General features: G+C 42.6%; 1 protein-coding gene across 2 annotated transcripts in view; it reads left to right on the top strand.

Moving 5' to 3' along the window:
• PRR5 (proline rich 5) overlaps positions 1-13,176 on the top strand; it is a 557,355-nt gene that overhangs the window by 148,542 nt on the left and 395,637 nt on the right. For both annotated transcript variants that reach the window (XM_029600069.1, XM_029600065.1), the window contains exon 2: positions 1,849-1,973. The gene's annotated coding sequence lies outside the window, so the exon portion shown is untranslated. The remainder of the gene's footprint in view (positions 1-1,848; positions 1,974-13,176) is intronic.

The following is a 13,176-nucleotide window of genomic DNA, read 5'->3' as shown; positions in this document are numbered from 1 at the left end:
ATAGGTCCTAGACCTCTAGAAGGGCATCTTTTCTTGGCTGGTAATGCTGAGGCATAAGTTAACAAGAAGCTGTTCAGGAGAGATATAGTCATAACGTATAGGGAAGGAGAGAGGCAGAGTTGATGGTATTAGCACTTTAGCAATGAAAGGGAAGTGTGGAAATCTGTGATATGAATGGAAGAGCAGTGATACTTAATTTGCTTGCCCTGCTGGGCTTTTTTTTTTTTGTAAAGATTATAACTACCCCAGCTGTTTCTGTTCTGCCTGAGGAAAGGCACCCAGCTAGGATTTTACAATTGCATGACAACTAATGCAGAAAAGCAAATGATAGTCATCACTTAAGCAGCAGTTTGTACAAATACAATGTCATGAAAACTTGACTTTAACATTTTTTTTTAGCTCCTGCTCCCAATACATTGTGTTCAAAACATTGGTGGCATGAAAGAACCACATTTGAGACTGACATGCTTTCATTGTTCTAAAGTTTAGAAATCACACACATAATATGGCTTGACTATAACTAGAGGTGTGCATGGCAATAATTTTTCTTGTGTTTTTAGTTTCTTTTAGTTTTTTAAATGTTTGTATGATTTTTCATTTTGTTTTTAGTGCGTACTAACTCAAGTTAGTGTGCACTAAAAACAAAACAATTAAAAACAACATTTATGTATTTTACTGTTGTTTCATTTAAAAAAACAAAACAAAAACATAAAGCAATATAGACAATGTTGTTTCAAAAGAACGCATCCCTAATTTTTAATATCTTCATGCAAAGAAGAGAGAATTCAGCAGCTTTTCCTGCCCCCGAGTCCGGGAAACCCACCTGCAGAGCAGCACAGGACTGCAAGGCAAGACCTGGAGAAGACAAAGTCTGGTCTTCCGCCTAGCCAGTCTCCTCCCCTGTGGATTGAGCCCTTGGACTCTTGAGGCCAGTAGATCTCTGTACCTTATAGTAGTGAGTCCACACATGCAAGGCTTGGACATGGCTGACTGGAGACGAGGTGTGGACAAAGGCAGGCTTGGCAGACAGGCTTGGCTGGCAGTACAAGCCAGGAAGGTTTGGCTGTCAGGATAAAGGCAAGGCTGGATACTAAGCAGGACCTGGAACTAAACAAGAGAAGGGTGAGACAAAGCAAGGACAGGACTCTGGCACAAGCAAGACTGATGACTGGACAGACAGGACAAGACCAACAAGACAGACTGGGCAGGACTCTGGAACAGACAGGGCAAGAAAACAAGGCAGACTAGGACAGGACTTAGACAAGGCAGATAAGGGAAACACAGAATAAAGAACACAGAATTCCAAAGGCAGCAAGGCTTGGAACAGACAGAATAGGCCCAAAGACCTCAAAGCAGTATACAAGAATGAATAGGCCCAAGGGCTTTAAGGCAGGACAAGGCAGAAGACCCATAGATCACAAGGTAAGGCAAAGGCAGAAGGCACGTAGACCACAAAGCAAGACAGAAAAAGGGTCAGGTCATGGAGCCAGGAGTGACACCATGAGAAAACAAGGCTAGAATGGCAGGGCAGGTTTAAATAGGGCTGAAGCTGAGGTGTGGTAAGGGCAGAGAGGAGGAGCTTGACAAGGCTAAAGGTGAGGCTTACTGAGTGCCTCTGCTGGTGAGGAGGTGTCATTTCAAGAGACAAGAAGGTATGATAAGGCTGCATAGCAGGCAAAATTTAAATCCCAAACCTATTCTGGTTCACATTTTTCTTTTAATTGTTATTGTGTTATGTCTCATTCTTAAAATGTTAGTAAAATGCATGATGGTGATTTTTGTTCAGATTTTGCTTCATAAAAGTAACTTGTAATTTAGAAAAATGTTGTCTTTTTTTTTCTCTTTCAGAATTTTTAAAAAATCTGTCCATCCAAACTTATCAGCTGCGAGCGTTATCCCCAGTATCAATCAGGAATACCATAAACATCTCGGAGTATCTAATACTGCATTTTATTTTCAATACTTTTTAGCAGGTAAGCTGTGGTTGCAACAGTCATCATTTACTGGCAGGGGTCCAATTAAATCTTAAATTTTGAAAGTAAAAAAAATTCTAGTTCTCCAAATTTAGAAGTATTCTTGAGGTTTTGAAAGTTAAACTCATAGAATTAATTCTTGCTAAACTCGGTCTGACCTGGTGAAAATCCTACACTTCTTATTTGATTTCAGTGAGTCAGGCTTAATTGGGAAAATTTTGAGCTGTACATTTGCAGCGAGGAGACATTTTTCCAGATTGGTGTTTAATTTTGTTTGTATGTACCATTAATAACTGTTTCTGGCAAGAGGCTGTAATACCAGGAGTGACCACAAAATGATGGTGTAACAGATTAATTAGAAACTGCAATGCCAGTAGCAGCCACAGGATGTCAGTATCATTATCATTTTTTCATTTCATACTATAATCCTTGCTATTCTGTCTTGATTTTCTGGTCATCTCCTCCTTTTGTTAATATCTGATAAATACAATTTTTTTTTGTCATTATAAAACTTTGGATAGGATGTTAGGAAAACTCTATTTTCAATATTCATGCCTATGACTACTTCTACTATTACTTAACATTTCTATAGCTCTGCACGACATATGCGCTGTGAGACAATTACGTTTTTTGTGAATCTGTATATGTGTATATTTTGAGTATTATAATGTGGTGTCTCAGTGTGTAAATTCAAAATTTATATGGTTTACTGTAACCAGCCTAGACTGGCTAATTAGCCTGGATTCTCAGGATACAAGTTCAATAAATAAAAATAAATGCAATTAAACAATTCACACAATATCTGCTAAATTGGTCATTTGTCTCTACAGAAGATTGCTTTCATTCTGTCTGATTTCAGCAGGTTTTTCTATTAGTAAAAACAGAGAGTAGTAGGGTCTGTAAAGCTGAATAGATGGTGTGGATGGACAGAACAGATAGTCCATATAGTCCTTTGCTGCTGTCACTTATGAGAGGTCTAGAACGGGTAGATGTGAATCGGTTATTTACTCTTTTAGATAATAGAAAGACTAGGGGCCACTCCATGAAGTTAGCATGGGGCACATTTAAAACTAATCGGAGAAAGTTCTTTTTTCCTCAACGCACAATTAAACTCTGGAATTTGTTGCCAGAGGATGTGGATAGTGCAGTTAGTATAGCTGTGTTTAAAAAAGGATTGGATAAGTTCTTGGAGGAGAAGTCCATTACCTGCTATTAAGTTCACTTAGAGAATAGCCACTGCCATTAGCAATGGTTACATGGAATAGACTTAGTTTTTGGGTACTTGCCAGGTTCTTATGGCCTGGATTGGCCACTGTTGGAAACAGGATGCTGGGCTTGATGGATCCTTGGTCTGACCCAGTATGGCATGTTCTTATGTTCTTATGTTTCTACACTTTCTTTTTTAGACCAGCACCTTCTTTGGGTTTTCAGTTTAATCACATCCTGGGGCTGTGATACAATGAACATTTATTTGCTGCCACCTGGAAGTGTTTTCCATTTTGTTTATACCCTTTCCATCTCCCCTGTTCGCTCGGTCATTTATTCATTTGGATTTTATTACCTTCCTTTTTGTCTTCTCCTCCTCCTTTTTAACTTAATCAGTGGTGAGTGAAGAGGTCCGGGGGACACAGAGTAACTCAGCAATGCGGGGGGGGGGGGGGGACGACGACGACACACACATGCAGGGGAAGTAGAAGAGGAGGAAAGAGGGAGGAGGGAACGAGTGAACTGGGGAATGGGGATAGAAAGGGGAAGTGAACTGGGGATCACAGGGGGAGAGAGGGAGGGACAAAGTGAACCAGGGATTGGGGTGGAAGGGAGTGAACTAACCACGAACGGGGGAGGGGTTGGAGGGAAGGACAGAGTGAACTGGGAATGGGGCAAAGGAGGGAGAGAGAAAACTAGATTGTGGGAGGAGGGAGAGACAGAGAGAACTGGAGATAATGGCCAGGGGGGGGGGGGGGGTTGGATGAAAAGAGAGAGATAGGATGGGGACAGGAGTGAACCAGAGTGAGTGAGGGGTTCACAGGGGAGAGGAAGGGAGTGAACCAAGATGGGTGAGGGGAAAAAGTGAGAGAAGGAGATTGAGAGATCAAAGGGGCTTTGGAAGGAGGGCTAAGGGAAAAAAGGATGGAAGTGTGACGGGGGGCTGTGACTTCCTTCCTTCTCCATGCCATCCCAATCTTTCCTCCTCCTCTTCCATATCCATCCCCACTACTACTCCTTTGCTTCCCATCTTTGATCTTTTTTTCCTATCCCACTCTTGACCTGTCTTTTCTGCCCTTCTTCCTTTCCTCCCACTCCCTTTTCTTATCCCCCCTAAATCCCTCCATCCTGTCCTCCCTCTCTCCCTGTCCTCCTCTACTCCTTATCTGTCTACATCTCCTGCCTAAGATTCCTTCTTCATTTCCCTCCTCTGTGATCTCCTATCTTCCTGTTCCCAGATCCCTTACCTCCTTCTTTCCCAGACCCGATGTATGTAAGAGAATGACAGTTGGGGATGAAGATGAGGACAAAGTTGGGATGGAGTTAGGGGCAATTTGCATGGCCTCCTCTCCAATCAAAAAGGCGTTGTGCTGTCCCAGGCAAGCAGTACTGTTTTATACATTTTGCACCAGTGATTCTCAACCCAGTCCTCGAGGCATGTCCATCCAGTCAGGTTTTCAAAATATATGCTAGGAATAATATACATGAGATAGATTTATATGCACAGGACTGGGTTGAGAACCTCAATTTTAGACTCTAGTGACATTAAAGCAGCTCTCAAGACACTGTACATGCCACTGTTCTCTGGCTTTTGAGCTGTATTTTTTCAATTTATTAATTAAAATCCAATTTTATGTTGCTTTGCAGTGAAGACCAAGCTCAGCTGTGTTACTTGATGTGCTAATAATAGAATTGAAAAGCATAATCAGATAGCAGCAGGATCTGCTAGTACATTAGATGTTCTGGCCTTGAAGCCTTATCAGAGTAATAATGATTAAAGCAGAGAGGGTTTGATCAGGACTTTTTCTACAGCTGAAATATGAATTACTCCTGGGGGAATTTTGCACAAAAAAAATGTAAAATTCTGCACACAGAAACTTAGAATTCTGCAAAATTCTGCAAACTTTATAATGGTCAAAATAACACAATTTACATGACAGTCTTTAAGTAATTACATTTTAAATTATTACAGAAAAAAGTTATTGCTTAAAGATGCAGAAATTTAAATATTTTGAGCAGAATTTCCCTAAAAATTCACTGTAAGAGTGTCCCTTCCACTGTCTTTCCCTACTCCCCTGGCCACTTTGCCCTCTCAGGCTCCAACTCCTCCACCTGCCAGTATCTCTCCCCTTCACCTCTAGGCTCAACCCCTTCCACTCTATTGCCAGTCCCAGAGTTTGACCCCGTTCTCAGTACTGCCCTTCACACAGGCTCCTTCTGTCATTCCCTCTCTCACACACATGCTCTCTCTCTCTAATACACATACACACACCCTCATACAGGCTCCCTCACTCTCTCGCACACACACACAACCCCTTTTTCATACACACAAGCTCCCAGTCTCTCACACACATACACACTCCTTCACAATCTCATATAGGCTCCCTCTCTCTGAAACCCACACTCAAGCATCCCCCCACTCTCTTACCTCCCATGCCTTCTCTCACACCCTCCTGCTCTCTCTCACCCTCCTCTCCACAACACCTCCTCCCCTCATATAGGCTCCCTGTCTCTGAAACCACACTCACACTTTCCTGCTCTCTCTCACCCCACACTCCCTTCCCTCATATAGGCTCCCTCTCTCTGAAACCACACTCAAGCATCCCCACTCGCTCTCTTACCTCCCATGCTCTCTAAATCTCCTGCTCTCTCTCACCTTCCCCTCCCTCCTCTCTCACACACACACACACACATTCTCTCTCACCGTTCGCGGCACTCGGGGGCCTTCCTTCTTCGCCGCAACTGGAGCACACTCCATTCGCGGCACACGGGGGCCTTCCATCTTCGCCGTGAACAGCGCGCCGGGGCCTTCATCTTCGTCGCGAATGGAGCGCATCCCGCGGCACATGCGGAACGCGCTCCGTTCGCAGCATGCCAGGGGTCTCCTCTGCTCTTTTCTGCGCAGAATTTGGTAATTCTGCGCAGAAAATGGCAATTCTGCGCAGAGGGGGAATGCTGTGCAAATTCTGTGCTCCGCAGTAGTGCAGAATTCCCCCAGGACTACAAGAATGCATGTTGGAGCATTATACCGACTGGACAATCACTTTACCAAATTCAAGATTTCTAGCACACATAGCACTAAATATCTATCTACATGTTAACCTTTATAAAAGTGGAATTGGGCAAACTGCAGTTCTTACTGTCCTGGTAAAGAAACCAGTCATGATACTTAAATATTATTCCAATAAATTGTAAGCTTTTGCTTGAATTTGGCTTTGGAATGCTCATTTACCTACAATAACCTATGTTTCTAGAGCAGTGGTAGTCAAACAGGTCCACATGCCTTGCTCCCAGCCAGTCTGGTTTTCAGGATATCCCTAATCAATATGCATGACGTATATTTGCATGTGTTGCTCCCAGTGAATGCAAACATTACTTATGGATATTAGGGGTATCCTAAAAACCAAGCTATTTGGCTTGAGGAACTGCGTGGGGGGGACCAAGGTCCTGTATTAGAGCACAAGAGATGAAGCTTCATTCAAAGGCAAGGGTCCTAGACTTCAGGAAAACTAATTTTGTTAAAATAGGGGAGTACCTTAAGATGCCATTAGCTGATTGGGAAAATCTAAGGGAAGTAGAAGAGCAGTGGGCAAAACTAAAAGGAGATATAAGGGCAACTAACCTTTTTGTTAGGGAAGTAAATAAAGGAAGAGGAAAAAGAGACCACTATAGTTTTCTTAAGAGGTAGCATTCATAAATTATAAGGGATCACAGAAAGTAGAAGGCCAGCAACAATATCTGGAAGAGATAAGAGAAGTTGGGAATGTAGTCAGGAATGCAAAAATTAAAATAGAAGAAAAAATACCAAATATGATAAAATGGGAGGACACAACTATTTTTGGATATGTTAGTGATAGAAGGAAATGCAAAATGGCAATGTGACACTCGGAGGTGACGGCGAGGAATATGGAGAGGCTGATGAGGAGAAAGTAAATTTGCTTAATAAATATTTCTGTTTATTTCCTGCGGAAGGACTTAGAGCAGGACCACATAAAACAAAGGCAAATAAAACTGGAAGTGAGGTAAACCTCGAATCAGTTTTCAGAACAGTGTGCTCGTGAGGAGCTAGTTAAACGTAAAGTAGATAATACGATGAGGCCAGATGGGCTACATCTGAGAGTATTGAGGGAACTCCGAAAATTCCAGTCAAATCCAATGGCTGAGCTTTTCATTGCTTCTTTAGAGTGGGGAGTAGTGCCGGAGAACTGGAGAGGGGCAGATACGGTTCTTATTCATAAAGGTGAAAGTAAGTAAAACAGAGGATAGTTTAGTTTATGGAATTCAATGGATTGTATGATCCAAGGCAGCATGGTTTTAATAGAGGTAAATCATGTCAGATGAATCTGATCAGTTTCTTTGATTGAGTAACCAGAGAGTTGGATCAAGGGACAGTGCTAGATGTAGTGTACTTAGATTTTAGTAAGGATCCACACAGGAGAGTTATAAATAAATTGAGCATCCTTGGTATGGAATCTAGAATGACTGACTGGATTGAAACTGACTGAGTGGGAGGCAACAAAGGGTAGAGGTAAATGGAGTTTACTCAGAGGAGAGAGCCGTTACTAGTGGTAAGCCTTTAACATTTTCGTGAACAACTTAGAGGAAGGATTGTCAGGAAAGGCTTGTTGTTTTGCCCATGATACCAAAATCTGCAACAGGATAGACAACCAGGAAGGTGTGGAGAACATGAGGAAGAATCTAATGAAGTTCAAGGAATGGTTTAGAGACTAGCACCTAAGATTTAATGCTAAAAAATGCACAATAATGCATTTAGGATGCAAAAACTCAAGAGAGTGATACAGTATTGGAAGTGAATGTTAGGGTTAGTGGTGTGTGGGCCCTGGGCCGAGGTGAGAGATGGTACCGCCCACAGGGAGGAGCCCCGTGAACCTCACCATCGGGAGGCGAGGTCTCAACTGACGTCAGACACAGTATCAGTCTAGAGTCTTTATTAAAGAAATAGAGTGGCACCAGAGCTTAATTATGCGTTGAGTGAAAAATACTTTTTCCCGATTGTTTTAAATGAGCTACTGAAGGTCCACAGCAGAGGCGGTAGTGATCCACAGAGTGGGGTACACTGGTGATGTCCTTAGTAGAGATGGTAGCTCTGGAATTCATTGCCAGTTAATGCAGTTAGTGTAGCTGGGTTTAAAAAAAGGTTTGGATAAATTCCCAGAGCAGAAGTCCATAAACTGCTCTTAATCAATAAGGATTAGTAGCTTAGGATCTATTCTTTTAATGTTTGGGTACTTGCCAGGTACTTGTGTCTTGGTTGGGTACTGTTGGACACAGGATATTGGGCTTGATGGACCCTTGGTCTGACCCAGTATGATATATCTTATGTTCTTATGTGTGTGAGATTGCATGCGGGAGAGACAAAGGGTGACAGGTGTATGATTGCATGTGGGAATGACAGCGACCATGTGTGTGTGATTGTTTGTGAGAGAGAGCAATTGAGCATGTGTATGTGTGATTGCATTTGGGGGGAGAGAGATGCATGTGGGAGAGAAAGTTTGTATGATTGCACGTGAAAGAGAGAGCTTGGGTGTGTTCGATTGCCATGTGAGGGAGAGAGAAAGAGAGTGAGTATGTGTGTGTGTGATTGCATGAGGGTAAGCATGTGTGTATGTGTGTCTGATTGCATGTGGGAGAGACAGGGCAAGTGTGTGTGTGATTACATGTGGGAGTGACAAAGGGCAAAATGTGTGTGTGATTGCATGAGGGAGAAAGCAAGTGAACGTGAGTGTGATTGCATGTGGGGGAGAGTCAGCATGTGTGTGTGATTTCATGTGGGAGAGTGCGTATGATTGTATGTGAGAGAGTGAACTTGGGTGTGTATGATTGCATGTGTGGGGGAGAGAGAGAGAGCAAGCATGTGCGTGTGTATGATTGTATGTGGAACATGGAGAGAGCAAGCATGTGTGTGTGTGTATGATTGTATGTGGAACATAGAGAGTGTTGGTATGTGTTAGAGGGTTTGTGAATAGTGAGACAGGAGAACATAAGAACATAAGAAAATGCCATACTGGGTCAGACCAAGGGTCCATCAAGCCCAGCATCCTGTTTCCAACAGTGGCCAATCCAGGCCATAAGAACCTGGCAAGTACCCAAAAACTAAGTCTATTCCATGTAACCATTGCTAATGGCAGTGGCTATTCTCTAAGTGAACTTAATAGCAGGTAATGGACTTCTCCTCCAAGAACTTATCCAATCCTTTTTTAAACACAGCTATACTAACTGCACGAACCACATTCTCTGGCAACAAATTCCAGAGTTTAATTGTGCGTTGAGTAAAAAAGAACTTTCTCCGATTAGTTTTAAATGTGCCCCATGCTAACTTAATGGAGTGTCCCCTAGTCCTTCTACTATCCGAAAGAGTAAATAACCGATTCACATCTACCCGTTCTAGACCTCTCATGATTTTAAACACCTCTATCATATCCCCCCTCAGTCGTCTCTTCTCCAAGCTGAAAAGTCCTAACCTCTTTAGTCTTTCCTCATAGGGGAGTTGTTCCATTCCCCTTATCATTTTGGTAGCCCTTCTCTGTACCTTCTCCATCGCAATTATATCTTTTTTGAGATGCGGCGACCAGAATTGTACACAGTATTCAAGGTGCGGTCTCACCATGGAGCGATACAGAGGCATTATGACATTTTCCGTTTTATTCATCATTCCTTTTCTAATAATTCCCAACATTCTGTTTGCTTTTTTGACTGCCGCAGCACACTGAACCGACGATTTCAATGTGTTATCCACTATGACACCTAGATCTCTTTCTTGGGTTGTAGCACCTAATATGGAACCCAACATCGTGTAATTATAGCATGGGTTATTTTTCCCTATATGCATCACCTTGCACTTATCCACATTAAATTTCATCTGCCATTTGGATGCCCAATTTTCCAGTCTCACAAGGTCTTCCTGCAATTTATCACAATCTGCTTGTGATTTAACTACTCTGCACAATTTTGTGTCATCTGCAAATTTGATTATCTCACTCGTCGTATTTCTTTCCAGATCATTTATAAATATATTGAACAGTAAGGGTCCCAATACAGATCCCTGAGGCACTCCACTGTCCACTCCCTTCCACTGAGAAAATTGCCCATTTAATCCTACTCTCTGTTTCCTGTTTTTATGCATCCTTCCACACCCCATCTAATTTACGACAATTTCAGGGTGATTGGAAATCAAAAGTACCCAGGTATGGAAAGTAGTTTTCCTAATTTCGGACTTAGTGCTTGCTAACTGGATCTTAGCGCGCACTAACTATAGCTAGTGTGCACTAACTAAAAATGTAACCAATAAATTAAAAAGTGTCAATTGGGGAAAAGTTCGTTAGCTAGAGGTATGGTTCTGCATTCCCATTGGCTGTCTCCTTAGTTACTTGTTTGTGTTGACAAGGTTGCAAGGTAGTGTTTGTAGGGAGATGGCCGGTGCCTGGTAACAAGTGTAAACAGCAAGTGATGTAATGATAGCATCAAGTTCTAGTCAGCAAAAGCATGTAATCCAAATGCATATTTACAGTTTGCCAATTCCTTTGTTTTTTACGAAAGGGGACATGGCATTTTAGGATATTTTGAGTTCCTCTGATTTGAGTCTGTGGGTTTGGGGGGGGGGGGGAGGTGACTGGTGAGAGGGGAAGTGACTTGGGTGAATGTACGGGGTGACTGGTGGGAGAGAGACTAGTTGGGATGGTGTCTAGAGAGAGAGATTCAACCTGGTGTGTATGAGGGGTGACTTGTCATCCCATACAGTTAACCCGGTCACTCTCCCCCCTACACACACCAGGCTGCCTTTTTCTCCTACACGTCACCACATACAGTCGCCTCAGTCACTTCCAACCCACACCCAACAGGCTGCCTCTCTCTCACCAATCACCACCCCAAGCAGTCTCTCTCCTCCCATCATCCCATATAGTCACCCCAGTCACTCCCCCTTCACCAGTCACCCCCACACTCCAGGATGCCTTTCTCTCACCACTCACAAACCAGTCTTTCTCCCACCTGTCACCCCATATAGTCACCCCAGTCACTCCCCCTCTCACCAGTCACCTCCACACACACCAGGCTGTCTCTCTCTCACCAGTCATCACCCCAACCAGTCTCTCTCTCACCTGTTACCCCATACATTCACCCCAGTCACTTCCCCTCTCACCACTTACTTTTAATTCCCCTGGTGTCTGTCTGGATGAGGGGGTCAGACAGATACCAGGAGAATTAAAAGTATGCATATCCTAAAATGCCAGGTTCCCTTTCCTAAAATGCAAAGGGATTGGCAGATTTTTAAATATGCATTTACATTACATGCTTTTGCTTATTCTGACTAGAACTTAATGGTTTTATTATATCACTTGTTTGTTTACATTTGTTACCAGGCACTGGCCATCCCCCAACAAAAACCACCTTGCAACCTTGACAACACAAACAAGTAACTAAGGAGACAGCCAATGGGAATGCAGAATCATACCTCTAGCTAACGAACTGTTCCCCAATTGACACTTTTTAACTTATTGGTAACATTTTTAGTTAGTGCGTGCTAACACACAGCGCGCACTAAGTTCCGTTAGTGCGCACTAAGTCCGAAATTAGGAAAACTAACATGTAGTTTGTGCACACTAAGTACCATTAGTGTGCACTAACACGAAATACTAATTTTTCCAAAATTTTGACTTTATTTGAAACAAGACGAAATAGACAATTTCGTTGAAAACAAATGCACATCCTTAATCTGAACTGATTTTAAAGTCTCTAATCTTAAATGTCAGCTCGTATAAATCAGACCATCAGGATACCCATGTCAGTAATCTGGAAAGGAATATGACGAGTGAGGTTATCAAATTTGCGGATGATACAAAATTATTCAGAGTAGTTAAATCACAAGCAGACTGTGATACATTACAGGAGGACCTTGCAAGACTGGAAGATTGGGCATCCAAATGGCAAATTGAATTTAATGTGGACAAGTGCAAGGTGTTGCATATAGGGAAAAATAAACCTTGCTGTAGTTAGACGACGTTAGGTTCTAGGCATCATAGTAGATAATACTTTGTAATTGTCGGCTCAGTGTGCTGCAGCAGTCAAAAAAGCAAACAGAATGTTAGGAATTATTAGGAAGGGAATGATTAATAAAATGGAAAATGTCATAATGCCTCTATATCGCTCCATGGTGAGACCGCACCTTGAATACTGTGTACAATTCTGGTCACCACATCTCAAAAAAGATATACTGTATTTTTCACTCCATAAGACACACTTTTTTCCCCCAAAAGTGGGGAGAAAATGTCTGTGCATCTTATGGAGAAAATATAAAAACAAAACAAAACAAAAAACCCCATCCCAACCTTTAAAGTTAATTAACTACAACCCCCCCCTCTCCTGATCCCCCCCCCCCAAGACTTGCCAAAAGTCCCTGGTGGTCCAGCGGGGGTGCGGGAGTGATCTCCTGCACTCGGGCCATTGGCTGCCAGTATTCAAAATGGCGCCGATAGTCTTTGCCCTTACTATGTCACAGGGGCTACCGGTGCCATTGGTCGGCCCCTGACACATGGTAGGAGCAATGGATGGCCAGCGCCATCTTGTGGGCCATCCATTGCTCCTACCATGTGTCAGGGGCCCGTGGCCTCCCTGCCACTCTGTGCAAATGCCACTCCGTGCAAATGCATGGTATGCACACCCGATTGCGCCCGGCCTGATTTGTTCCAGGGTATGAATAGATTTTTATTATTACTGGTACTCAAGTCCGCCTCCAACTTTATTTCCTCACAAAAAATGCTAGTGACTTTAACACAAAAATCTCTGGGTCTCAAAAGCAAGGTAAGTACAGTATTAGTTAAATCAATTGATATTCAAATATTAAATTGACTAATTGAATTAACTAAAGTAAGTTTTGGTTTTATGACAGAAACATACCAAATCAAAATACTTGCAGATTGATGCATAGTAGACTGTCCTGTCTCCACTGCTATTTTTCTGTTTATTCACTGTTGTCCTGCTT

Source organism: Rhinatrema bivittatum, chromosome 4 (assembly GCF_901001135.1).
Source record: "Rhinatrema bivittatum chromosome 4, aRhiBiv1.1, whole genome shotgun sequence".
Classification (NCBI taxonomy): domain Eukaryota; kingdom Metazoa; phylum Chordata; class Amphibia; order Gymnophiona; family Rhinatrematidae; genus Rhinatrema; species Rhinatrema bivittatum.
Note: the sequence above shows the minus strand (reverse complement) of the source record. Positions and strands in the feature narration are given on the sequence as shown.